Below are 27,573 nucleotides of genomic sequence, written 5' to 3' on the forward strand. Positions count from 1 at the left end.
ATTGTCCTCAAAAAAACAATTACACTATCACTGACTTGAGATACTGGAAAAATATTCTTTAGCATTGAGGGTGAAAAATTGACACATTTAACGTTGCTGAGAATTTTAAAGGTAAAAGGTACTATAAATGTTATTCTGATAAATGCAATAAATCCTTCATGAGACTGTTCAAAAATAACAAGAAGGCACTGGAAACTACTCTAATGTGGTTGCTGTCAAGATATTTGATTCTTACTCCACTATTATTTTTATTTTTTTTCAACAAAACTGTGAAATCAAAATGGAGTACATAAAAATTTTAATCAGAGCACAAAAACTGAAAAATAAACAAATGAATAACTTAGGATCATTAACATGCATTATTACAAGAGAGGAAAAATTTTAAAAGACCAGTCAATTTGGAGGGAAACATTTTTAACTGATACAATGCATAAGGAACTAAAAGTAAGTCAAACAGACGGTGCACATACACACACACATACACACACACACACATACACACAAAATCACAGAAGAAAAAAGGCTAAATATTTGAACATATTTGACAAAACACATTGTGGCAAACGGTCCATAAATGTGTAAAAAGTTGTCCAAATGTGTTAGTGATCAGGGCTCTGAAAATTAAAACCCATCCATTAAATTATCAGAAAAAAATTAAAAATAAAAAAAATGAAAAATGGACAACTTTAGGTTTTGCTGGAGTTTGACTTCCTGTAATATTTATCCATTGTTGGTAGTAATATAAATAACCACTACCTCACATATTTTAACCATCTCATCTCATGACCCAATTCAATTCTAACACAAGATATATGACTTAGGTAAATACTTAATGGAGAAGTTTCAAATATGCTCGTAGACATGCATTGTTTATAAAGGCATAAAACAGATTATTTGCATTGAAATGGAAATCACAAAAATAAAAGAGATAGATGCATTGCTATATGTTCATCCAACAAATTTGAACCAGTGCCTGGATGAAGGAAATGAGAAAGCTTTGCATATATCTTGGGCTAGAAGCCTTTTAAGCAGAAAGAAGAGCTAAAGTAAAAGTAAAAATGTGACTTCACTTGGCATATTAAGGACCTATAAAGTAGCCAGCAGAGTGGGAGGGGGAAAAGGTAGAAGAGCAGATCAAAGAGGTAATGAAGAAGAGAAAGTACGTATAAATCTATGTAGCTATTCTCAGAAGGGAATTCCTCTATGGTTTGGAGCCATAGTGTGACATTATCTGATTTAAGTTTTAGCAGGATCATTTTAAAACAAAAATTATAGTAGACAAAGATGTAAATGTGTTTCCAAGGGAAATATTTCTACGGCTAATGCAATAATCTTGTTAGGAGATAATAGGGACTTAGAACAGGGTAGAAGACTGCCAACAGAGATATTGAAAAGATGGTCAAATTATGAATGCAATTGATGAACAAATATGCAGTATGAAGACTTCAAATGGTTCAAGATATTTAGGCTTATTATCATTTTATTTTCTGAACAAATACTCTTAGAATTTGAGGGATTTAGCACTTGTACATTTCCTGTACACAAATCAGTCTGCTGTGTTTTTTTAATATATTTTATTTATTTCTTTTAGACAAAGAAAGCACATGCCTAGAAGGAGGGGTGGGAGGGTGGGGGGAGGGCCAGAGAGAGAAGGAGAGAAAGTCTTAAGCAGACTCCGCACTGAATTCAGAGCTCACATAGGGCTCCATCTCACAACTCTGAGATCAGCACCTTAGCTGAAATCAAGAGTTGGATGCTTAACGCACTGTCTCCCCCAGGTGTCCCATCAACCTGTGTATTTTTTTTTTTTTTTTATCAAGAGAATCTCTAAAAGCAATAAAGCAAGGATCCTGGCCCCTTCCATTATATGACTCTGCTTCTTTACACATGGTCTGAGATGGTCTTCACACAAGCCACCAGAGCACAAAATGTCACAGAGGATTCTAAGTGGTATTTACTTTCAGTCAAGGACTTAACTATGATATACATCACTTTTGCATATGTTCTAATGGCTAGGATTAGTAACATAGTCTCATCTACTACAGTAGAAATTGGGACAAATTATTGAGAAGGAATAAGTTTGTTAATCACCTAAGTTACTGACTGAACAAAAGTGCGATTCGCTGAGACTACAGATACAGCTGGGTTTTGTGGGAAGATATTGGGACTCCCACTTTGGATATGTGAAGCTGTGGAAACATTTTGTCTAGGTGGACATTTTTGAGAAGGCACTTGGATGCATGTATCTACAAGTTGGGAACAACCTGGGCAGCTCATTAAATTGGGAGTAGCCAGCACATAAATTATACTTAAAAAAAAATTTTTTTAAAAGATTTATTCATTTACCTATTTGAGAGAGATAAAGGAAGAGAGAGAGCATGCATGAGCGTGCAGGGGAAGGGGCGGAGGGAGAGAGAGAGAACATCCATAAACTGACTCCCTGCTGAGTGCAGAGCATGATGGGTCTCAATCCCGTGACCCGGAGATCATGACCTGAACCAAAATCTACAATCAGTTGCTTAAACAACTGAGCCACCCAGGTGCCTCCAGCACATAAATGATACTTTATATCACCTACAGAGTAAGCCCTAGAATGAACAGGAAGTGAGGGTGACATCCTGATATGCACTAATGTTGAATCTGAGAAAAATGAGGGTAAAGCAACAAATAAGTCTGGGACAATGGGAGGTTGGTGAGGTCACGTGCAATCCCCCCCCCCACAACTTCTTTTAGTTTTGTCAGTGAAATAAGAAGCAGGGTCATCTGTTGATAGTAAGATTCAAAAAGGCAGTATTTGAAGAGAAGAGTGTGAATTAGGAAATAAAAAGGGAAGTGAACTACAGAAATACAGTAGTATCCATAGGCATCAGCAAGGGCATAATTAATGATAGAGTTTCTAGATTCAAAGTAAGACTATCCAAGGAGCTTTCCTGTTTGCTTTACAACCCACATTTGACTGTCCTGTGGACACGGATTGGGCTTTTTCATGCTTGCATTATGAAAATAGTGCTTTGTGGAACATAGTTGTGATTTATGTAAGTGAGATTTTATAATGATGAAATATGGGATTTAAGCACTAAGAAGATTATTTATTTTTTTTCTAAAGATTTTACTTATTTATTTGACAGAGGGAGAGCGATCACAAGTAGGCAGAGCAGCAGGCAGAGAGGGGGAAGCAGGCTCCCTGCTGAGCAGAGAGCCCAATGTGGGGCTCGATCCCTGGACCCTGAGATCATGACCTGGGCTGAAGGCAGAGGCTTAACCCACTGAGCCACCCAGGTGCCCCAGCATTAAGACGATAATTTAGATGTCAAAGGATCTAAATTTTTAAGTAGGGGTCTAGGAATTGAATGAATGAAGGTGTAGGACAACAAAAGGATGATAGAATTGATAAAGTTTACATGTCATCCTTACACAGTGGCCATGCTAATCTTCTCTGTGTCATTCCAGTTTTCATAGATGTGTTGCCAAAGTGAGCACCGGATTGATAAACTTTAAAACTTCACTGCTATACATAAAAGACAGCAAGTCAATGATAAATTATACTTTCTTCATGATGAAATTATTTAACATTATAATATTTTATTTCTTTCCACATCATTGATCAATACATTAAATGTAATCCCTATAATAGTAATAGAAGGATTTTACTGATGTCTTCAAACAAGTTACCCTAGAAATTTTATGGATGTATAAAGTTCATGGATAGTGGTTCAATATAGTCCTGAGAATGAAATTAACAAATAAACCAGTATTGAAAGCTTAGTATTAGATGCACATATATATATAAGAAATTGTACCATGATAAAAGTGATACCACATACCAGTGGGAAAAGGATGCATTTTTGCCAAGTCATTTGGAAAAAAAGTTATCACTTAGGGAAAAAAAACTACCATTTAGAGAAAAGTTAGAACTAAACATTTACACTATGTTATATAGAAAAAATACACTCTAATGACTGATTGTCAAACAGGAGGGAAAAGACTGCCAGTGTAATCAAAGAAAATGCAGAGAATTTAATTCATACTCAGGGATAGAGATTCACATATTAAACAACTCCCCAAAGAATATATCATAAGCAAAATTATGAATTTGACCATGTACATACATATTAAAAACTTCTGTTGAACAAAAACTCTACTGAATAAGAGAAAGATAACAGTATGAGAGGATATTTGCACCATCTAAATTGGAAAATGGATTGATCTCTGGAATATAAAAATTATCCTCAATATACTCAAAGTAAATGTTTGAAAATTAGGGATAGTTAATGAACAGGAAATTCATTAGTGGGGGAATCTGTAGAGTGGATAAATCCATCGTTATTTTGGAAAACAGGTGTCTAATATGTTGATTGCAAGTCTATAGAACAATATAGCCATTCCAGAGGTCACCCTCAGAAGAATACAATGAGCTAAGGCAAATATTCACTCTAGAATCCAGCATCCATCCTGTACATAAAGGAACAGAAATGCTTGCCTTGGTCCATGAAGAACATTTGTGGAGATTTTCCTTTCGTGTAGTTATGTGCAACTGTTTATTGGAAAAAATGTGTATCCCCTGAGTATGAGGAAGTATAGGTGAAATGTGATTAATGCACACAGGCAGCATTACACAACATTACAGCAATTACAAACAGTTAATATATAAGAAGTACAACATTGTTGGCATACATAATGGTACATACATTACATAATGCTGGGTAAATTACATAATGCTATATAACAATGCTGAGTGAACAAAACTAAAAAAAAAATGAAAAAATATTTCCAACATCATAAAGTAAAATTTAAAATCCTATATATTTTATAATGATACAGATATATTTTAAAATATTTATGAAACACATTGAAACATATTCCTTGGAGAAGAGAAATTTTTATGTGGACATCAGTAAGTAAATAATAAAAGTAGAGCATACTCATGGACAAGGATAGTATAACTTTAAGAAAAGTCATTCCCAACTGTACATGTCTGACCTCTACATAAAGACACATATGATATAAACATAATTTTTACTACTTTTTGATTCATTTTCCAGATAAAACAATATCTTTCTGTCTTGGCCTGATTTTTAGAATATTATATTTCTAATATTATATTGTAGAATATTGTATTAATCCTTTAAAAGAATTTATGTATATTTGAATTAAAATTATAGATTCTTTTAAGAGCAGGATATTAATAAGAATCAGCATAATTTGTATGTCTGACAGTTGTATAGAGAAGTTATTTTCCTTGCATCACAGCTACATTAGAGTTCTTGTTCTGCTTTTCTGTAACTTTGAAACAAATTAATGTTAATCAAATTTTAATACTATTTCAAAAGATTTTCAAATACTTTCTCCTTTTATCTTTTATCTTATTATAGCAAATGTATTTTAAAAATAAAGCACTTTCTCTGTGATGTTTCATTTAACAATGAGAAAGTCAGAATTGGAGGCAGGAAGTAAGTGAAGTATACCCTGCGATTTCATATTTAATTCAAGTTCTTTTTAATCCTTAGTCTTATAACAGCTACCTGAAGAACACTGAATTTAGTATGAATTCAACAAATCAGTATCTTCATAAAGACTAGTTTATATGGTACTCCTAGTAGTTTCAAACTGCCCTTACCAATACAAATATGGTTTTAATGAACTCTATTTTCTTCTATAGAATAAAATTTAACTATATATATATAGTTAGTTAGACTTCATTGTAAAGTTAATATTTATAAATATTCCAGTATGTGTTTTTAACTGAGTTTCACCCTAAATAATGCAAGCTAACTAGCACTTTTCTTTTTCAGTTTCAAATTGCTTTTTCTCTTGTCTTGAACTTGAATTTAGAAATGGCAGAATCTCAATAGAGGTAGAGGGTAATTTCCCACTAGACCTGGCTAATTTATAGCTTTCAACACACCAGTGACCCCTGCAATTTGGCAGTTGCTTCATTAATTCCTCTACACCTGCTCCATTTATCTTGAAAAAAAAAAAAAAAGACAGATAAAAGGTACAATCCTCTCTCACTGCAGCTATTGGGAAGAAAATTCCTTCATGTCTTTCTGAAGTAAATTGTAACGAGCATTATGGAAAACAAAATGACAGCAGTGTCAGGTGAATGTTCCCAGTTTGTCATCAGGATGAAGAAGGAAAGTTTGAGTGGCCACATATTTTTGGAAGAAGTTTTTTCTACTGTTTGAGATGTTCAAAGTTGACTTCAGTTTTTCCCAAGGTCTACCATTAGATTCATACAATTTTAGAATTTAAAAAATAAAAATAGTCTGAGAGAATTTTTTAATTTTTTTTTAAAGATTTTATTTATTTATTTGACCGACAGAGATCACAAGTAGGCAGAAAGGCAGGCAGAGAGAGGAGGAAGCAGTCTCCCCTCTGAGCAGAGAGCCTGATGCAGGGTTCCATCGCAGGACCCTGAGATCATGACCTGAGCCCAAGGCAGAGGCTTAACCCACTGAGCCACCCAGGCGCCCCATAGTCTGAGAGATTTTTAAAAATAATGTTCTCTTATACTTAATAATAAATTATGTAGGCACCCTGATTATCAACTATCATCTTTCTTTCTTCTTTCTTTCCTTCTTTCTTTCTTTCTTTCTTTCTTTCTTTCTTTCTTTCTTTTTTTCTTTCTTTCTCTCTTTCTTCTTTCACCATCTATCTATCATTTATGATCCTTCATCTATATCATCTATCTAATGAAAAAGATCAAACACCATTTTAGGCTACCTAGATTTTATACATTTATAAGAACAAGCCAGGGGTGCCTGGGTGGCTCAGTGTGTTAAAGCCTCTGCCTTCAGCTCAGGTCATGATCTCAGGGTCCTGGGATCGAGCCCCACATCGGGCTCTCTGCTCTGCGGGAAGCCTGCTTCCTCCTCTCTCTCTGCCTGCCTCTCGCCGACTTGTGATCTCTGTCTGTCAAAACAATAAATAAAATAAATCTTAAGAAAAGAAAAAAAAAAAGAACAAGCCATTTATTTCCATGAAATACAAACTGTAACATGGGTACTTATAGTAGCATGAAAAATGTACTTTCACAACAAGGAGTTGCATTGATTAAAAGTAAAAAAATTTAAGGGTGCCTGGGTGTTTCACTCACTTGGTCTTCTGACTCTTGATTTTAACTCAGGTCATGATCTTGGGGTCCTGGGATCCAGTCCCAGGCTCTGCACTCAACATGGAGTGTGCTTACCCCTCTCCCTCTACTCCCATTCTACCACTGCATGCTCTCTCCCTCTCTCTAGTAAATAAGTAAAACCTTAAAAAAAGTAAAAAATAAATAAAAAAAATAAAACATTTTACTTTCAGATTTAGGAAGTCACTTATTTAACTGGTTGACTATCCAACCACTTTTGACCTTTTTTTTTTTTTTGCAGTTATTTTGATCTTTATAGATTGTTTCATAAAAACAAATGCATTTTGTATTTTTGTTCCTCTTTTAAGGTAAATGGTTTGAATTCTTGTTCTCAAGAGGACAGTATTTTAAAGAATTATTATGATAACTAGTAAAATATATTAAGAATTTGTATTACTGACATACATTAAGGGTGCATATAAACTTGAAATAGATATAGGTCTCCTCCTTAATATTCCTATTTTCATTACAGATTACCGAGAACTGGTGATCAATGCAAAGACTGTGGGTATTTAATTGTTTGGTAGGATATCCTTACCAATACTGCCAGGAGAAAGTTTTAATTTACATAGAAACTATTTTTATTCTTGTATTACTTAGATATATCAAATTTAGAGCCCACAAATTCACACATTGCTATTCAGAAAGGTTGAATAGGAACATATTAATAAATCATATCACCTTTCTGGTCACCAAAGTGGTAACAACTGAAAAATCATGCAACCTGTTGAGATATTTGTACAGTCTATATTATTTAGTTATTAGAATTATAACATAAAACATAATATTTCAGATGATACAAAATGTTTATGGTATATGTGGCTTTAAAATAACTCATAAGCAAGAATTAGTAAATAACATGAAAATATTTAAACATAATCTATATGGATATCTTCATACTGCATTACTCTTTTTATTAATTCAAAATTACTTCTTTTTTTGTTTGTTTTTAAAGCTTTTCTTTTTTAAATTTTATTTATTTATTTAACAGAGAGCTCACAAAGTAGGCAGAGAGGCAGGCAGAGAGAGAGGGGGAAGCAGGCTTCCTGCCAAGCAGAGAGCCTGACATGGGGCTTGATCCCAGGACCCTGAGATCATGACCCGAGCCGAAGCAGGCTTAACCTGGTTAAGGAGGCTTAACCCACTGAGCCACCCAGGCACCCCTCAAAATTACTTCTTAATTTAAATTAAATATACTTTTAACTGTGATAGATATCAACAGAAATAGAAACCTGAGAAGTCTACTTCTTTCATATGGAAAGTATGATAAGACATTGATATAACTATTGGCAAGATGGTGTTAGAGAAATCATTTCATTATTTAGGAAATTGTGATTTATATAAATGAAAAACAGTTGAGGGAATAATTGTCTTTTTTGATGTGGGACTGGACTGCTTCTTTAGAAATAACTATAATCATCTGAATTTTTATAAAATAATTAAAATGTAATGTAGTTATTGCAAAATGTCATTTACTATTTAAGTTTGATTCCATTAAAATGTTCATAAATTTCCTTTTGACCGGGGTACCCAGATGACTTAGTTAGTTAAGCATCTGCCTTTGTTTGGCTCAGGTCATGATCCCTAGGTCATGGGGTCATGGGATGAGCCCAGAGTTGGACTCCCTGCTCAGTAGGGAGTCTGCTTCTTGCTCTTGGTCTGCACCTCCTCCTTGCTTTGCTCTCTTGGTCTATCTAAATAAGTAAAATCTAAAAACAACAACAACAAAAAAAACCAGAAAAGAAAAAAATATTTTTGACCACAAGAAAGTATATTGTTAGGATATTAAATTTCATTTTTCTATTTGGAAGTAACTTTAAATATAACAATTATAAAAAGAGAAATAACATTTAAACCAAATAACTCATCCAGGAACTTTGAGCTACTAGTGGACCAGAATCATGATTAAAAAGTATAATATACAATGAGGACTAGAATCTCTGTGTATAAATTAACTATTACCATGTAACAAATTACCCCCATATTTAATGACGTGACATCTGGAAGACAAAACACTCAATTGTTCCTTTTGAGAATTGTCTCAGCAATTCTTGACACTTAAGAGTTCCATATGGAATTAGAATTATTTTCGTTTTTTAAGATAATCTAATTCCCCCCACACTCTGTTTGAACTTTTTTATGTATTTGTGTGTCTATGCCTGTAAGTGCTTATTTTTCTTGTGTGTTTTTAAGTCTTTATTTAACAGTTCACTGTCTTCTAGAATCTTTTTTGAGATATATTTGTCCATAATACAGTACAAACATTTCTATGAGTCGATTTTTCATTGTTCACAACTGTTAGCTAGTCTCACATTAGCAGTTAAGCTCTGGGCTCCGAATCACACCAAAATTTCATTTCCAAGTTTATACAAACAAGAGGACCAACATCCCGTCTTGGATTTTGTGGTTACTGATTTTACCTAAAATTATCTCTGCCAAGTTGGAAACAAGTCCACAGATCATTTATTACAGTTATTAAATTGGAGCACAATAATAATATTTTATGTTCAACTCCTTCTTTTTATAGACCACAAAGGTATTTGCTTCTTGTACTTCTCTGTATCTATCATCTATCAAACAATTGATTAATATTCTAAGTTTTTAAGGTATTTCTATCAGACACACACAGAAGATAGAGATCTTCTTTTCTTAAAAGTTTCATAGAAAGATCTAGAACAAAGTCACAAGGGCATAAACATTCATTCATCATTCTGAGAAAATATTTGTGGACTCATATGGATGAAGTGTGGGATTAAAATACTAGAAAATTTCTTTTTTTTTTTTAAAGATTTTATTTATTTATTTGACAGAGAGAGATCACAAGTAGGCAGAGAGGCAGGCAGAGAGAGAGAGAGAGGAAAGCAGGCTCTCCACTCAGCGGAGAGCCTGATGTGGGACTCGATCCCAGGACCCTGGGATCATGACCTGAGCCGAAGGCAGCGGCTTAACCCACTGAGCCACCCAGGCACCCCTAGGAAATTTCTTGACTAGCTTGTTATTTTCAACCACATGGATGGACCTCGAGGATATTATGTTAAGTGTAATAAGCAGATAGAAAAGGCAAATACTGTATAATATCACTTATATGTAGAATCTAAAAAGCTGAATTTGTAGAAACAAGGGACTAGAATGATGGTTACCAGAAGCTGGGGGTGGGTGGGGAAAATGAGATGTTGGTCAAAGGGTTTAAACTTCCAGTAATGAGCTGAGGCGGTTTGGGAGATCTAATGTGTAGCATCATACTTACAGTTGACAGTTCTATATATAGACTGGACAGTATCTAAGAGGCTAAATCTTAAATATCCTCACCATGGAAAAGAAATGATAATTATGTGAGATTATATAAGTATTAGCTAAAACTACATGGTAATCATTATGCAATATAGATCAAGTCAACACATTATAAACCTTAAACTAACACAATATTGTAGGTCAATTATATTTCAATAAAGCTGAAAAAAAAGGAAATTTCTTTTCTTAAGATTTTTTATAGATTTATTTTTCCAGAACTAGATAATGGTTTTCCAATGCAGTAATAAAATTTGTTGAGTAGAATAAAAATTTCTATATCTCACAGGTGACTAAACTAGGATATTTTAAACAACCGATTTATTTATTTATTTATTTTAAAAAAAGATTTTATTTATTTATTTGACAGACAGAGATTACAAGTAGGCAGAGAGGCAGGCAGAGAGAGAGAGGAAGGGGAGCAGTCTCCCTGCTGACCAGAGAGCCCGATGTGGGGCTCAATCCCAGGAACCTGAGATCATGACCTGAGCCAAAGGCAGAGGCTTAACCCACTGAGCCACCCAAGTGCCCCAACAACTGATTTAATATTGCCTTTTTTTGTTTGTTTTTCTTTTTTCATCTCATGGAGATCAGCTAATGGACTTACTAATCAGGAATTTGACAAAAGTAATTTCAGACAGTTTGGATAAGGCATCATCAGAATTTTTTGTTCCTTAGAAAATTCAACATGTTTTTAAAAAGCTAAAACAGTTGTTACCTAGGGGTGCCTGGGTGGCTCAGTGTGTTAAAGCCTCTGCCTTCAGCTCAGGTCATGATCTCAGGGTCCTGGGATCGAGCCCCACATCGGGCTCTCTGCTCTGCGGGGAGCCTGCTTCTTCCTCTCTCTCTGCCTGCCTCTCTGCCTACTTGTGATCTCTGTCTGTCAAATAAATAAATAAAATTAAAAAAAAAAAAAACAGTTGTTACCTTAAAAATTCTATCAAATGTATTTGTTGCATTCTGAATCATAGTGAATTATTAACATCATCTAAATATGTTTCAATGATAGTTTATACAATTAAGTTATAGGGCTATATGTTACTCATTATAAATAGCTTAATGATAAAAATGATGAAAGAAAAAGTTTGAGTATATTATACATTAAAGTGCCTCATGGATGGCTGCCAAAATACATTCTATTTCTATGGAGTTTAGTGCAATAATTTAATGAAATCTATAACTGTTACAAAATAATTTTCATGAGAAAATATATCTAATATGCTTTTATCTAAATTAGCAGTGATAGGATAGACGATTCTAATTTACGAAATGCTTTGCAAGTTCATGAACCTAAATAAATTCATTTTGAATTTAAAAATATAGAATGTAATGTGAAAATGGTAGATGTTATCCAAGAGATTATTCCTCAGGAGCAGGAAATATTTTCCTATCATTTTTACTCATAATTTTAAACTTACGTAAGATTATAAAAATGCTTACTAAAATATAAACTCAAATGCCAAAATGAGAAATATTTTCAATTAATAAAATGACAAAGGAGCCCATTTATTTAACAAAATTTAAAAATAATAAAATTTAGGTTAGAAAAAATGGCAATAATCCAAATAAAAACTAGAAAAAATAGTAACAATTTCTCACACACAAAAAAGAGACCAGAACAATTAAACATGTAAATAAATGCCCAGCCTCACTAGTAATTTAAGAATTGTTGATTACAAATTACAATGAAATAGTAGGTATTAAGAATTTTAAGACTACCCAATGATGAGTAATGTTGAACATCTTTTCATGTGTGTGTTGGCCATCTTGATGTCTTCTTTGGAAAAATATCTTTTCATTTATTCTGCACATTTTTAAGTTGGATTATTTGGGGTTTGGGGGGAGGGGCTTATTCTGCACATTTTTAATTGGATTAGTTGGGGTTTGGGGGGACCTTGATTTGTATAAGCTCTTTATGTATTTTGGATAGGCACCTTTTAACAGATATGTCATTTGGAAATATCTTCTAGCATTCAATAAGTTGCCATTTAGTTTTGTTGATTGTTTCTTTTGCTGTGCAGGAGGTTTTTATTTTGATGAAGTTTATTTTTATTTTTGTTCCCCTAACCTTAGGAGACATATCTAGAAAGATGTTGCTCAGCATCAGTCATCATTGTGGAAATGCAAATCAAAACTACAATGAGATATCACTTCACATTTGTCAGAATGACTAAAATAAAGCACACAAGAATCAACAAGAATTGGCAAAGACGGGGAGAAAAAGGAACTCTCTTGCACTGTTGGTAGGAATGCAAACTGGTGGAGACACTGTGGAAAACAGTTTGGACGTTTCTCAAAAAGTTAAAATGCGTAAGAATGTTGGCTTACTTAGATCTACCTAAAACACAGGAACTAAGAACATGAATGTGCTGGGGATAAATTGTTCCTCAAGAAATCTGAGGGAAATAACAATGTCACTGCTGTATTTGTCAAAAAATGTTAATAATTTATGATGTAAGAGAGAAGAAAGATGCTCACACACTTCTGATAAGTCTTCTACCTATTTGAAGGTGATTTTAATAGTTTAAAACTCAAACATGAATAAATTGAATAACACTGAATATCTTAGCAACATATTATACATAGTATATATCTTTGGAATGCCTATTCCATTTTATATATGATTTTTATATGCAATAAATTGGAGCTTGTTTTTTAAGGAAAACAAATATTTAAAATACACTTTAACATGGAAGAAATAATTTATCTTTTTAGTTTCTGTTGGTTTAGGATTGATGAACACTTTTCAGTGGAAATCCTAAAAGTCCTTCATGAGATTATTTGCCTATTTCAGTTTTTTTTTCTGTTTTATATGCAGCTAGTCATATACCAAACATTCCCAAACACATTCTGACTATTCAATCTATTAAGTTTTCATTCAAATAAGTTCAAGGACTTCACATTTGTAATCGCTATTGAAAATCAAAACAAGGAAATGAAGCCAAAAGAGTAAAGTCCGATGAAAACTAGTTTAGGTGTTTCAAAACCAATCCAAAATCCAGTATTTTGAAGCAAACTTTAAATTTTGAAATTTTGACACTCACTCATTCTACATTCTTCATAGGTGTCCACCTGAGTTGATCAGAAAATAAACTTTCTGATAGCTACACATTCAGATAAATTTCACTGGTAATAAAGAATGATGAAAGGTCATTCTCACATGTTCAAACTTTGAAAAAGACATACATATAAAATTATACTAAAACAAATCTTATTAACCAGAATATCAAAAATCTTTAATTCTATATGTCTCTTTTGTCTATTTGTTAGAAATGCAAAAATATGTATGACTACTTAAGAAACAAAATATATATCATCTTTTTTTTAATGTTTTTTATTTATTTGACAGAGAGATCACAAGTAGGCAGAGAGGCAGGCAGAGAGAGAGAGAGGAGGAAGAAGGCTCCCTGCTGAGCAGAGAGCCTGATGTGGGACTCGATCCCAGGACCCTGAGATCATGACCTGAGCTGAAGGTAGAGGCTTAACCCACTGAACCACGCAGGTGCCCGCATATATCATCTTAATAAAAAGTTTAATTAATCTTCAGAAATTCCTCTTTTCCCACAACAAAGAAAGTGAAAAACTATGGGCAGAATAACCGAAGGAAATAGGGTTTGAGAATTAAAAGTTGAAAACACCAAGTGTTCCATTACTCAATTATCTGTCTAGGAAAAAGAAAGATTTATATATATATCTATATCTATCTATAGATAGATATAGATATATATATAATAATCAATATAACATCTTCTTTGCCCATTATCAATTAATGGACACTTGGGCTGTTTCATATCCTGGCTATTGTAATAATGCTGCCATAAACATAGGGATGCCTGTGTCCCTTTGAGTTAGTGTTTTGGTATTCCTTGGGTAAATACCCCATAGTTGATTTCTGGATCACAAGGTAGTTATATTTTTTAAAATTTTGAAGAACCTCCATACTCTCTTCCACAGTAGCTGTACCACTTCTCATTCTACCAACAATGCACAAGAGCACCTTTCTCTCCACATACATGCCAACACTTGTTTCTTATGTTTTTATTTTAGCCATTCTGACAGGTGTGAGGTAACACCTCATTATAGTTTTTGATTCACATTTCCCTGATGAAAAATAATGATAAGCATCTTGTCGTGTGTCTGTTGGTCATCTGGATGTCTTCTTTGGAGAAATATCTGTTCATGTCTTCTGTCCATTTTTAAATTGGATTATTTGTTTTCTTTAGTGTGCAGTTTTATGTTTCTTTATATACTTTAGACACTAACCCTTTATCAAGTATCCCATTTGCAAATATCTCCCCTAACTGAAGATTCTCTTTTAGCTTTGTTGTTTGTTTCCTTTGCTATGCAGAAGTGTTTTATTTTGATATAATTCCAATAGTTTATTTTTGCTTTTGCTTCCCTTGTATCAGGGGACCAATCTAGAAAAAAAGTTGCTATGGCTGATGTCATAGAAGTTACTGCCTGTGAACTCTTCTATGGTTTTATGGTCTCATATTTAGGTGTTTAACCCATTTTGAATTTATTTTTCTATATAGTATAAGAAAGGGGTCCATTTTCATTCTTTTGCACGTTGCTGTCCAGCTTTCCCAGTACCATTAGTTAAAGAAACTATCTTTTTCTCATTGAATATTCTTTCCTTCTTTGTCAAAGATCAATTGACCATACAATTATAGGTTCTTTTCTGAGTTTTCTATTCTGTCCTATTGATCTATGTGTCTATTTTGTGCCAGTACCATACTGTCTTGATGACTACAGCTTTGTAATATAAGTTAAAGTCCAGAATTGTGATGTTTCCAGTTTTGCTTTTCTTTTTCAAGGTTGCTTTTGTATTCAGGGTCTTTTGTGGTTCCATACAAATTTTAGGACTGTTCTAATTCTGTGAAAAGCACTATTGGTATATTGATAAGGATTATATTAAGTGTAGATTGCTTTGGTTCATATAGACACTTTAACAATATTTGTTCTTCTAATCTATGAGAAAGGAATATTTTTCTATTTCTTTGTGTCATCTTCAATGTCTTTCATCAGTTTTTTTATAGTTTTTAAAATACATATCTTTCACCTCTTTGGTTAGGTTTATTTTTGGGTATCTTATTATTTTTGTTGCAACTGTAAATGGGATTGTTTTCTTAATTCCTCTTTCTGCTGTTTCATTTTTGTTGTATAGAAAGGCAACACATTCTTGTATATTGATGTTGTATCTTGAGGCTTTACTGAATCTATTTACAATCTAACAGGTTTTTGGTGGAGGTTTTTGGGTTTTCTATGTGTAGTATCATGTCATCTACAAATAGTGAAAGTTTTACTTGTTCCTTGCTGGTTTGCATAAATGTATTTCTTCTTATTGTCTGATTGCTGTGGCTAAGATGTTCAGTACTATGTTAAATAAAGGTGCTGAGAGTGGACATCCTTGTCTTGTTCCTGACCTTAGATGAAAAGCTCTGAATTTCTTCCTGGTAGCCATAATGTTAGCTATGGGTTTTTCAGTGTATGGCCTTTATTATGTTGAGGTATGTTTCCTTTGAACATACTTTGTTGTGGGTCTTTATTGTGAATGGATATTGTACTTTCTCAAATGTCTTCTGTGCCTATTGAAATGATCATATGGTTCATATCCTATCTTTTATTGACGTAATATATCACACTGATTGGTTTGTGAATATTGAACCACCCTTGTATACCAGGAATAAATCCCAGTTGATTGTGATGAATGATTTTTTTTTAATGTATTGTTGGATTTCACTAGCTAGTATTTCATTGAGGATTTGCATCTATGTTCATCAGAGATATTGGCTTGTAGTTCTCTTTTTGAGAGAAGAAGGCATTTTAATAAAAGGAAAATAGTTGACTGAAAACTGCTTAATGTTTTTTTTTTTTTTTATTCTGCTCTTATAGTGATCTAGTTAGGGAGATTGTGCCCAAAGAAACAAAGTGTTTGTTTATTTGGTTTTAAATATATAAATCCACAGTGCAAGCATATTTGAAAACTTGTTTTTCTCTTTTTAAAATTTTTGATGTTCACTAGAAAAGAGAGCACATAGAAAATTATGTTCCAAAGGCAATCTAAACAATATATTTTATGTCAAAATTCTTACATTTGTTTTTAGACTTAAACACAGAATGGGGAGAAACAAATGCGTTTTTTTTTAAAATCTATAGAGAATAAATGGGTAATTTTGTATATCTTTCTTTTTCCATTAAACCCCAATCATTGCAAGACCAAAATAGAAATGCTCCACTGGTGTTGATTCACAGGCATCTATAATGAATGTATAGCTTGCTGACTAAAATAGCAGTCATGGGGATGCCTGTGTGGCTCAGCTGGCTGGATGACTGCCTTAGGCTCAGGTCATGATCCTGGAGTCCCAGGATCGAGTCCCGCATCAGGCTCCCAGCTCCACGGGGAGTCTGCTTCTTTCTGACCTACTCCTTGCTCATGCTCTATCTCACTGTCTCTCTCTCAAATAAATAAATAAAATCTTTTAAAAAAAAATAGGGTGCCTGGGTGGCTCAGTGGGTTAAGCCGCTGCCTTCTGCTCAGGTCATGATCCCAAGATCCTGGGATCGAGTCCCGCATCGGGCTTTCTGCTCAGCAGGGAGCCTGCTTCCCTCTCTCTCTCTCTGCCTGCCTCTCTGTCTATTTGTGATCTCTGTCTGTCAAATAAATACATAAAATCTTTTTAAAAAATCTTAAAAAATAAATAAAATAAAATAGCAGTCATGGAATTAAGGGAATAACTACACTTGTTTTGGAAAGATAATTATACATTTAGTTTAATTGGAGATACTAATTTTTAACTGAATGTAACAAACATACATTTTTTTAAAGATTTTATTTATTTATTTGACAGAGAGAAATCACAAGTAGATGCAGAGGCAGGCAGAGAGAAAGAGGGAAGCAGGCTCCCTGCTGAGCAGAGAGCCCGATGCGGGACTCGATCCTAGGACCCTGAGATCATGACCCCAGCCGAAGGCAGCGGCTTAACCCACTGAGCCACCCAGGTGCCCCACAAACATACATTTTTAAAAAGAATTTGATGTAAGTACAAAATGAATTGGTTAATATGAACACAAAAATAAACAGTATCCTTAATTATTAGTATTTGCTATTTTTGCAATCAGTTTTTATAGGCATGTTCAATAATATTATTATATAAAAGCTTTGTTTAAATCCTCGTCTTTGATGGTAATGGTTGGTTGGTGTTGTCCATTAAGTGCCTAAGGATCCTTCAGACCCACAATCAGCAAAATCTGGACAGAGAAAACACACTGGACCATTGCAAAATGCATTCTCTGATCCCTTTCCTATAATCTTCCAGTATTTTCCTGATTTCCTTCCTTGACTTATTGCTCTGATAAGCAAAGTCTGGAAAGTATAATCATACTTTCCTTACCTCTTAGTAAGAAAGTTAATTTATATTGAGATATTAGGTCTGCAGTTCAGATAAAGTGCAATGATAATGTAACTACATGTTCCACAAAATGAAGGGTAATAGGAAGGCACCAAATGAAGAGATGCTGGCTAGAGCCCTTTATTTTATTCTCGGCTTATTTGGTATACTGAAAGCTATAGGAAAATGTGTTAATAAGAAATAAAAGTTGTGTCTTGAGTGTTTTACATATATTTCTCATTTAATGTTTACTCAGTAAATAGCACAAATAGAATAAGGATCTTCCATTTACAAATGAGGAAAATGACAGGTCAATGATTATCTACTCTCAGAACTAGTAAGTGAAGATCCCAGGTTTGCATTCAATACATATGATTGCTAAGTCCCTATTCTTAACTATCATACTAAGGAGTATACATAAAATCATATAATTGCAGTTCAAGAAGAAAAGATAGTGAACCTGACAGAAAATGAATAACAGAAGAGATAAAGGCTAAGGATATTCAAACTCTGATGATACAATAAATAACTGATTTTAGGAAGGTTGTGGTTTTTTTTTTAAACAAAAATGAATAAATAGAAAGAAAAACTACCCCAAGGCACATAATACTAAACCTAATGAAAACAAACCTTAGAAGAAAGCCAGAAAATAAAATTGTATTATTTTCAAAAAACATGATGAAACTGATGACTGATTACTCAAATATAAAACTAAAGACAGAAGACAGTGGTACAATGTCATCAAACTGCTGAATGAAAATAAATGCCCACACAGAAACCATATGAGCAAAAACCAATCTTTCAGAGATGAAGTAAAATTAAAAATATTTTCCAACCCAAAATGGAATCAGTCAGTAGCAAGCCTGCAGTGAAAAAAACAGAGATGAAAGGAAAACAGTATCGGATGGAGGCATGGAAATACAGAGAGCAATAACTATAAAGATATTGAGTGAATATGCAGAAGATATAAATTGTTGTAAACTACAGAAAATAAGATTTTGTAGAGGTTAAAATATTAATAAATATAAAAAGTACATAAAATAGCATGCAGGTTTAGAGGAAAATGGAGTTAAATTGTTCTAAGATCATGTACTTTTCAATAAATGTTAGATGTCCTAATTGATATTAGACTTTAGCAACTAAATGGGGCATGCCATCATTTCTAGATAATCACTAAATGAGCTATAAAGAATGTGTTAGCATGCTATAGAAAATGAAAATATGAATAATAAAATGAATAATAAAAACAAGTAATCCCAAAGAAAGCAAAAGAGAGAAAAAAAAACAGGGAGAAAATAGAATAATAAAACACAAAAATTAAGCTGTATATTAAAAATATATATCATAATAATATCACATTATATGGAATAATCCAATTAAGATACACACCATATGTCAGGCCCCAGTAATTTTGAAAGTAATGGAATGGGAAGAGATGTGCCATGAAATACTGTCTCAGGCTAAATAATGCCACTTCTCAAAATATCTATTTTCTAATCCCTGGAACATGTAAATGTTCACTTACATCGCAAAAAAGGACTTTGCAGACGTGGTTAAGTTAAAGAGTTTGAGATGAGAAGATTACCTTGAATTTCTCAGGTGGCCCTGATATAATGAAAGGGGATCTTTCTATAAAGGAGTCAAAAAAATCAGAGAGACAGTAGGAGATGAGATGACAGAAGCAAGAAGTGATAGTAACATCAAGAAGAGACCATAAGCCAAGGTATCCAGGGAGCCATAAGAATCTTAAGTTGCAAGAAAGCAGTAGTCCTTTTAGAGTCTCTCCATCAAAACCTGATTTTAACCCAGTGAAACCAATTTGGAACATCCATCTAAAAGCATAGCTTTCGAATATGTGAAGTAGAATGGACAAAAAAAGAGGAAATATACACATTCAGAATTGCACATAGATGATTTTCAAAACCCTTCTCTCACTGATAGACAAAGAAACAAAATTCAATAAGTATTTTATATAAAGTATTTTATATATGAAATATGAACATGATTGACAAAATAGACTTAATTGATACATATTAAACATTGTTCATGACATGGGATACCACCCCAAATTTTCCATATAGTGGGCCAAAAAGTAAGCTAAACAGTTTTTAAGAATTGAGGAAATGTGAAATCTGTGACTGTGTAGATGCAAATGAAAATTCTTAGAGTAACAAAATGTAAAGTTAATACAAAAAGAAATGTAAAATCCAAATAGATTTGCACTATTAAGTAAATAAAAACTTTAAATAAAAGACTTACAAAGTAATGTCTTTCAAACACTGAATGGAACAATTATAGTAATATTAAAAAAATTAGAAGAAATAAATGCAGGAAAACTTACTGATTCTTTACATGAAGCCAGAAAAATAGGATACAAAAGAATATTACATGTAACAATATATAATAAACATTAAAGCCTAATATCTCTTGTGAACATAGGTCCAAAATGAAAATCAAAAGATTAGCAGAACAAACTCAGTGTCATTAATTATTCATCTTAATGTTGGTTTTATTTCAAGAATGTAAGGGTCATCCAGCAATTGAAATTCAATCAGTACGATTCACTAGATGAAGTGAATAATGGATAAAAATAATATAAAAATAAAATTTAAAAATAAACTGAAGAATATTCTGATAATATCAGATACAAAACATGGTTTGTAAAATTCAACATCTACTTAAAAAATACCTTATTAAACAGGGAATAGAAGGAAATTGGGAATTTCGTTAATCTAATATGGAAGAACCATACAAATTCCAAAAGAAAATATCATGTTTAATTAGGAATTATTGACAGTATTACTCTTAATGTTGGAAACAAAGAAAAAAATGTACTTGCTACTCTTATTCAGTATTGAATTCTAGATTTTACCAAGTAGAAGAAAGCAAGGAAAAAATATATATGAGGATCAGAAAGGTTGTGCTACAAGCACTGAGATTTAAGAAAACACAGTTGTGAATGTCTAACTATAAAAAAGATTAGAAATCATTGAATGTAATAAGGTTACTAAATAAAAAATTAAGATAAAGAGATCAATCCTATTTTTATATATCTGTAAACAAATTAAAATATAAAATGATGTTATTTGAAGTAGCATTAAATCAATGGTATAAATCTAACAAAAATTGTGCAATGTTTCTATTAAAAGATATTTTAAAATCTCAAAAAAGTTAAAGAAGTCCTAAATAATAGACAATATAAAATGTTTATGAGTGGAGGATATTCAATTTCATTTCATAAAATATTTTTTCAAAATAGACTTATAGATTTCAGATTTCAAAATAGATTTATAGTTTTAATCCCATTCAAAACCATAACTGCTCCTGGATGGAAAAACCCTATAACTAAAACAAGTATGGATATAAAAATGAAAAGAGGTGTAATATCCAAGAAAAATTTGAAGTAGATGAACAGACTATTTACGGTATGAAATTAGAATAGTATATAGCTGTTTGATAACAAATGTATGAAATTTGTTCAAGTATAGGTTAATAAAACCAATGGAATGGAATAAAGTTCAGAGGTAGAACCACACATACTTAGAACCTTGATTTGTAACAAAATTGGCATTGCAGTAGGCAGAAAAAGAGGTAACTGAATATCTCAGTCAGGAAAGTAAAAAAGAATAGTCACTCAGTCCAGATTAAATAAATATTAAAGTATGAAAGTTAAAATAATAAATTTCTAGAAGAAAACTTAGAATATCCTAAACCAAGAGAAATGAAAGAAAAGTTAGACAAGACATGAATATCAGTTACCATAAAGGAAGGTGATAAATAAAATAACATTAAATTTAAGAATGCATGCTAATCAGACATTTTTTTGTCTGATTGAAAGCCTATCAATGAGGCTATTAATGAGGTAAAAGATACCTGCAATGTTTACAATTGTCTAGTATTTAGAATAATAATTACTCTTAATATCAGTAAGAAAGATGGGTAAAAGTCTAGAGTGGAATTTGCCCCCCAAAAACAGTAATCTAAAGGGTTATCAATAAACATATGAAAATGTCTTAATCTCATTAATCACTAAGGAAATGAAAAACCAAAACAAAACAAAACAAAAACCTCTGTGAGACACAGCAATATATCTACCAGAATGGTTACATATGAAAAAAATTGACAGTGCTAAGTATTGGCAAAGGTGTGGGACTTAAAGGGAAACATTCATGCAACACTACTGGAAATTTTAATTTTCACAAATTACATTAAAAACCTGTTTGCTGTCAGGGCGCCTGTGTGGCTCAGTCAGTTAAGCATGTGCCTTTGGCTCAAATCATTGATCCCAGGGTCCTGAGATCAAAGCCACATTGGGCTCCCTGCTCATCAGGGAATCTGCTTCTCCCTCTCCTTCTATTCCTCCCCACTGCTTGTGCATTCTCTCTCTCTCTTGCTCTTGCTCTCTCTCTTTCTCAAGTGGATAAATAAAATCTTAAAAAAAAAAAAAAAAAAAAGGAGGGACGGACGCTTGGGTGGCTCAGTTGGTTAAGCTGCTGCCTTTGGCTCATGTCATGATCCCAGGGTCCTTGGACTCCTTGCTCAGTGGGGAGCCTGCTTCTCTCTCTGCCTCTGCCTGCCACTTTGGCAAGGGTGTTAATCCCAGCATGCTGGGATCATGACATGAGCCAAAGGCAGACACTTAATGACTGAGCCACCCAGGGGCCCCTGTAATGTTATTTCTTGACTCTGATGTTGTATGGCATTGTTCACTTCATGCTAATTTAGTGCATTGTAAATTCAAAATTTATGTACATTTTAGTATGCATATTTTATATCTTTAAAATATCACCGAAAAAATCTGCCACTGAGGTAGGTTTGTAAATTTTAATACTGTCTGTCATTTGCTCCATGCGTTTCTCATCATTAACAAGGGCAAATAATTTTTTGTTGTATATTTTTACCTTATCCTTATCTTGGGATGCTATTCATCTTCAATAGTAAAAAAGGGTTGAAGTAAATTTCATTCAATACTAATGACTGTATTAGATTCTTACTGATTCATGTTTGCAGGTATACTGGTATGCATTTTTTTAAATGTTTACTTTCAATCTTTTGGCATCCTAAAGTATTATGTATACCTCTTATAAATAGATTATAATTAGACTTTGATCTAAACCCAATCTGGCAACCTCTGTTTTTCACTGGATAATTAAAGCCTTTTACATTTTTATGATTAGTGGTATATATGAAAGTATTTAAACAATCTTATTTTGGACTTTCCTTTCATATTTTTGTAGCAGATGATGTTGAAACCCTGGCCAGAGTTCCTTAGATCTTTTTAGCATTATGTCTTCCCTTAATTTGGCCACAGCCTGCTTCTGAGGCTTCTGGTTTCAGAGAGGTTTTCTCAGGAAACTGATCCATAGTTTGCTTGTTGGGGAAGAGCTTAGAGAACCTGGGAATTCTCATTCCCCTAGAGCATATTTTTACCAAATCCTGGGGGTACAGGAATATAAGAAAGAGCCCTTTATTTAGGTTTGGAAGAAAAAATTAAATACATCAGTGACCCAGGACTATGGATCTGCTTTTGTCGGACCAAGCCCAAGATAGTCATTTATGTTTCTTTCTTATTCCCCCCACCCCACCTTCATTTTTATTGATTAAAGGTGATGTTTATTTTGTTTTGTTTTGTTTTTCCTGGTTTGGAAATTACATATTCTCTCATTTACTCATGGTTACCTGAAATATTAAATTGAATGCCTAATTTGACAAAGTCTAAAACTAAATAACCTCTCTGTAGCCATTTCTCAAACAATAAAAAGAAACAAAGACCAAAAAATGCCTCCCAAAAATCTAATACCAAGCACCATGTAACCAACTTCATGTTAGAGTTTTTCTAGGTTTTATTTACATTTTATTCCCCCATTTGACAATAATAATTATTATTCATAACATTTTTGAAAAATAGAGACACCTGGGTGGCCCGAACAGTTAAACCTCTGCCTTTGACTCAGGTCATGATTGCTGGGGTATCAGGATGGAGCCCTTCATTGGGCTCCATGCTCAGCGGGGAGTCTGCTTCTCCCTCTCACTCTGCCCCCTGTTCATGCTCTCTCTCTTTGTCTTTCTCTATCTTTCAAGTAAATGGATAAAATCTTAAATACTTTTGGAAAAATAAAAATTTTGAAAAAATTGAAATGTAGTGTTTAAAATAGTCAATGTTCATTTGGACTCATGTTTTTTCAATTCTTTTGTCAGTACTGTTTGTTGTTTAATCTTGGACTATCCTGTTGAAATATTGTTCTTCCTTACTAAAGAGCATCCTTTAAAAATTGCTTTGAGTGACATTTTCTGGATTTTGGCCCAAGTTTCCATTCCTTAGATAACCAATGATAGGTTTCAAGACCTCAAGTTTTAGGACTCTGAGTTTCCTTGCGAAGATTTGTGTGAAACCCAGGCCATCTTTTCTAGGACACTAAGCTATTGATACTTAATACACTGGATTATGGAAATCAGCAAGCAATATTATGGCCGGTGAGTTACCAGTATCTGCTTACCATTTTACTAACTTACTTTTTTGCTTTGTTTTGTTTTGAAGAAATTTTTCCATAATGTTTGCGGTTGTGCGCATGAGATAATAGGAGCATTTTTGTGATGGACTAGGTGTATATAGGTGCATAATTCCGTGGCCAACCTGTGCAGCCAAGGTTGAAGGGCAGATAAGTGCCAGCCAGGGAGGAGACCAATGCAAATGCAAGGTCCCCAAGAAGATAACATGTAAATCAGGCTCAAGTAGGACAATGTTTATGTCTAACAGGGTTTAGAAAGGAGAAAGAGTGCGCAAGATCTAGGCCCTTGCAATGCATCAGATCCCATGACCACTAGACCCACTCCCCAGTCCATGCAGATGGTGTAGCTATGCACACTGCACTCCACACTGCAGCCGAGGTACTCCAGCCCCTGGCCCATGGGTTGGGAAATACAGAAAGCTGGGCACGTGCCTGAGAGTTCTAAGTAGAACAGAGGAGTTTCCCTGAGTCTCAAAATGGGAAAGACACTCCTGTACAAAATGATAATCCTAGTATAGGCTGTCAGGGCTTCCTTTGTCCTGGTAAGGAACTGGCCTGAGGCCCAATCTTACGCAGCCAGGCAGCAGAAAGATTGCATGGAGGAGAGTGCCTTTTCAACAATACGGATTGCCTTTGTCCACATTAGCGCAGGACTCTAAAGAAGCCTCACTTGTAATATTGATTATTTTGGCAAATTTACCAAAGCCTACATTCTTTCCGTCAATCGTAAGTTTTTCATCGTATCAAAAATACTACTTTCTTTATAAAGAAAGATATCAGATTAATAAATTTCAAGAGAATAACTTTAAGATAAAAACGCTATTAAAAATAAGAAGCAATCTCACTAGCACAGAAATATTTGCGTGCATATAACTAATCTCTTCCCTCCCCAAAGAAGCAGTGCTGTGTTTACATGTGGATATAAACAAATTGAATTGGATTGTTTCCGTTTTTAATGCCAAGAGGTAAAGTGATACAAATGCATGTATCTCCTTAATAGCATTGGGCCAGCTAATGAGGCAAAGTTGCTTCAGTCCATAGGTCAAATTCCCCTTTTAAAACTTCCTCTTACTTGCTTCAGTGTTTCTCTTCTTCCGTGATTTTCTGGTTGAATGAATCCCCCTCTCCATGGAACATTTATTTTTTATACAAGTTAATTACTTCAAGCAGATAAGAATCCAGGCCAGTTGCCTGAGAGATGTTTTATTTTAAAACCTATATATATATTTAGTGTGATGAAATTGTGTTGATTTAAAATTGTAACTCTCAGAAGATATTCTTATTTAAAATTATTTTCTAATTCTAAAGATCCTTATAAAAGAATCCCATTCTTGCCAAAAAAAGAGCAGTCTTAATCTTCGCATTTCTTACTGTGTGTAGGTGTTGAAGGAAAGGTAACTAGGACCAATTCAATGCTTGCTATGCACTGCAGAACAATATTATTTCTTAGTATATTGTTTAATCATTACTATGACATACAGTTTTGTTTATTATTTTTATTTTAGAAATTAAAGGCTATTCCCAAAAGGACAAAAGTGTCATATGATCAAATTGATATATGAGCTTTAATATAACTCATGCATGTGGAACAGTAAGTATGATGTAGATTTCATAAGTTTAAAAGAACATTTTTAAGCACCTATAAGAGCAGCATTGCTATTCAGAGCTGTGAACAATGGAATTAGCTTTCCCACTTAGTAGTAAACTATGAATTACTGAAAACTTTCACACAAGTCATAGATTTTTTAACTTGGAACGCAATGACATTGTCTCCAGAAACCAGAAAGAAAAATGATTCTCTTACTACATCATTACGGCTTATAAGACATATGACATTATGGAATAAAATCAATGTCCTTTGGGTCATAAGATATAGTTTCAAGTTAATATTTATCCAACCAAACAAGAGGATTGGATAATTGGGTAAAACTTTGGTGTCATTAAAAAAAAAAAAAAATCTAGTCTTTAATTACAATTTATACTGCACTTTGGGAAACTTTGAGTTAAAGCATTGCAATTTTTCTTCTTTAACTAGAGAGGTGACCTCAGCCTTCACTAAGTGCTTAGTGGAAGCATTTAGCACAGCAAAATTGCAAGAGCGTCCCAAGAGAAAATGAATTGCCATTGATACCAATGCCCTTTATAGAAAAGGAACTTCAAAACACATTTTACCTTGGTAAAAGAATGGAGATAGAACTGATTAACTCCAAGCTAATCAAAAGAGTTGGCCAAAACACTAAGTGGGACACAGAAAGCTTTTTTTAAACAAAAGTAATCAAGACTCTGTATCATGCTAATGACTTTTATCTTAAGGTTCTGAAATCTCTGTGCACTAAGTCAAAGGTGTTATTTCAAGATACAGGTTGTCCTTAGACTGTATTGTGCTTTGTACTTGCCTTTCACAATGATACTGGTGTAGAGTTCTAAAGATTTTATTCAAAAGATTTCAACTTCAGAATGTACAGAGTGTACAAAGGGCTTTAAGTTAAAAAATCACAGAGTAGAAAAATAACAAATATACATATAAATATCTGCAAGTTTGCATTCATTTATTTATTCATATATTGCTGTGTATGATTTGACAAATGATCATATGCAGGAATAAATATTAATCAATATTAACATCGAGAAATAAGTTGAAAATATTAAATGCTATAAAACCTTTGAACACCCAAAGGAATGCATATTATTTTCAATCTAAACCTAGGAAATTCCAGTGTATTTTTTTTTTCTGAATATACTACTTGGCTAATGGTTATTTCATAATAAGTCTTACAAAAATAAACTTGATCCATATGTACTTTAAATAAAGTACCTCACAGAAATGATATAGACTTCTAAATCAAAGTTCCTATTTTCCATGTGAGGATATTAAAATATTTATAAAAGTACTTTGTTTAAAATAAGAAAAAAAAATAAGGATGCCTTGGTGGCTCAGTGGGTTAAGGCTCTGATTCTTGATTTTGGCTCAGGTCAAGATCTCAGGGTCATGAGATCGAGTCCCCTATTGGTCTCCAGGCTGAGCATGGAAACTGCTTAGGATTCTCTCTCTCCCTCTCCCTATGTTCCCCCTCCCTCTCTAAAAAAGAAGAAGGAGGAGGAGGAGGAGGAGGAGGAAGAAGAAGAAGAAGAAGAAGAAGAAGAAGAAGAAGAAGAAGAAGAAGAGGAGGAGGAGGAGGAGGAGGAGGAGGAGGAGGAGGAGGAGGAGGAGGAGGAGGAAGGTGAAGGAGGAGAAGGAGAAAATATGAGCATT

The 27,573-nt window shown here is 33.5% G+C and overlaps 1 non-coding gene across 1 annotated transcript; it reads right to left on the minus strand.

Annotated features, from left to right (window-relative positions):
* Window positions 1-3,372: 3,372 nt before the first annotated feature.
* Window positions 3,373-3,480, minus strand: LOC122910993. The gene has a single exon (XR_006385338.1). It is a non-coding gene; the product is annotated as a U6 spliceosomal RNA (small nuclear RNA).
* Window positions 3,481-27,573: the final 24,093 nt, after the last annotated feature.

Source organism: Neovison vison, chromosome 6, assembly GCF_020171115.1.
Source record: "Neovison vison isolate M4711 chromosome 6, ASM_NN_V1, whole genome shotgun sequence".
Lineage (NCBI taxonomy): Eukaryota > Metazoa > Chordata > Mammalia > Carnivora > Mustelidae > Neogale > Neogale vison.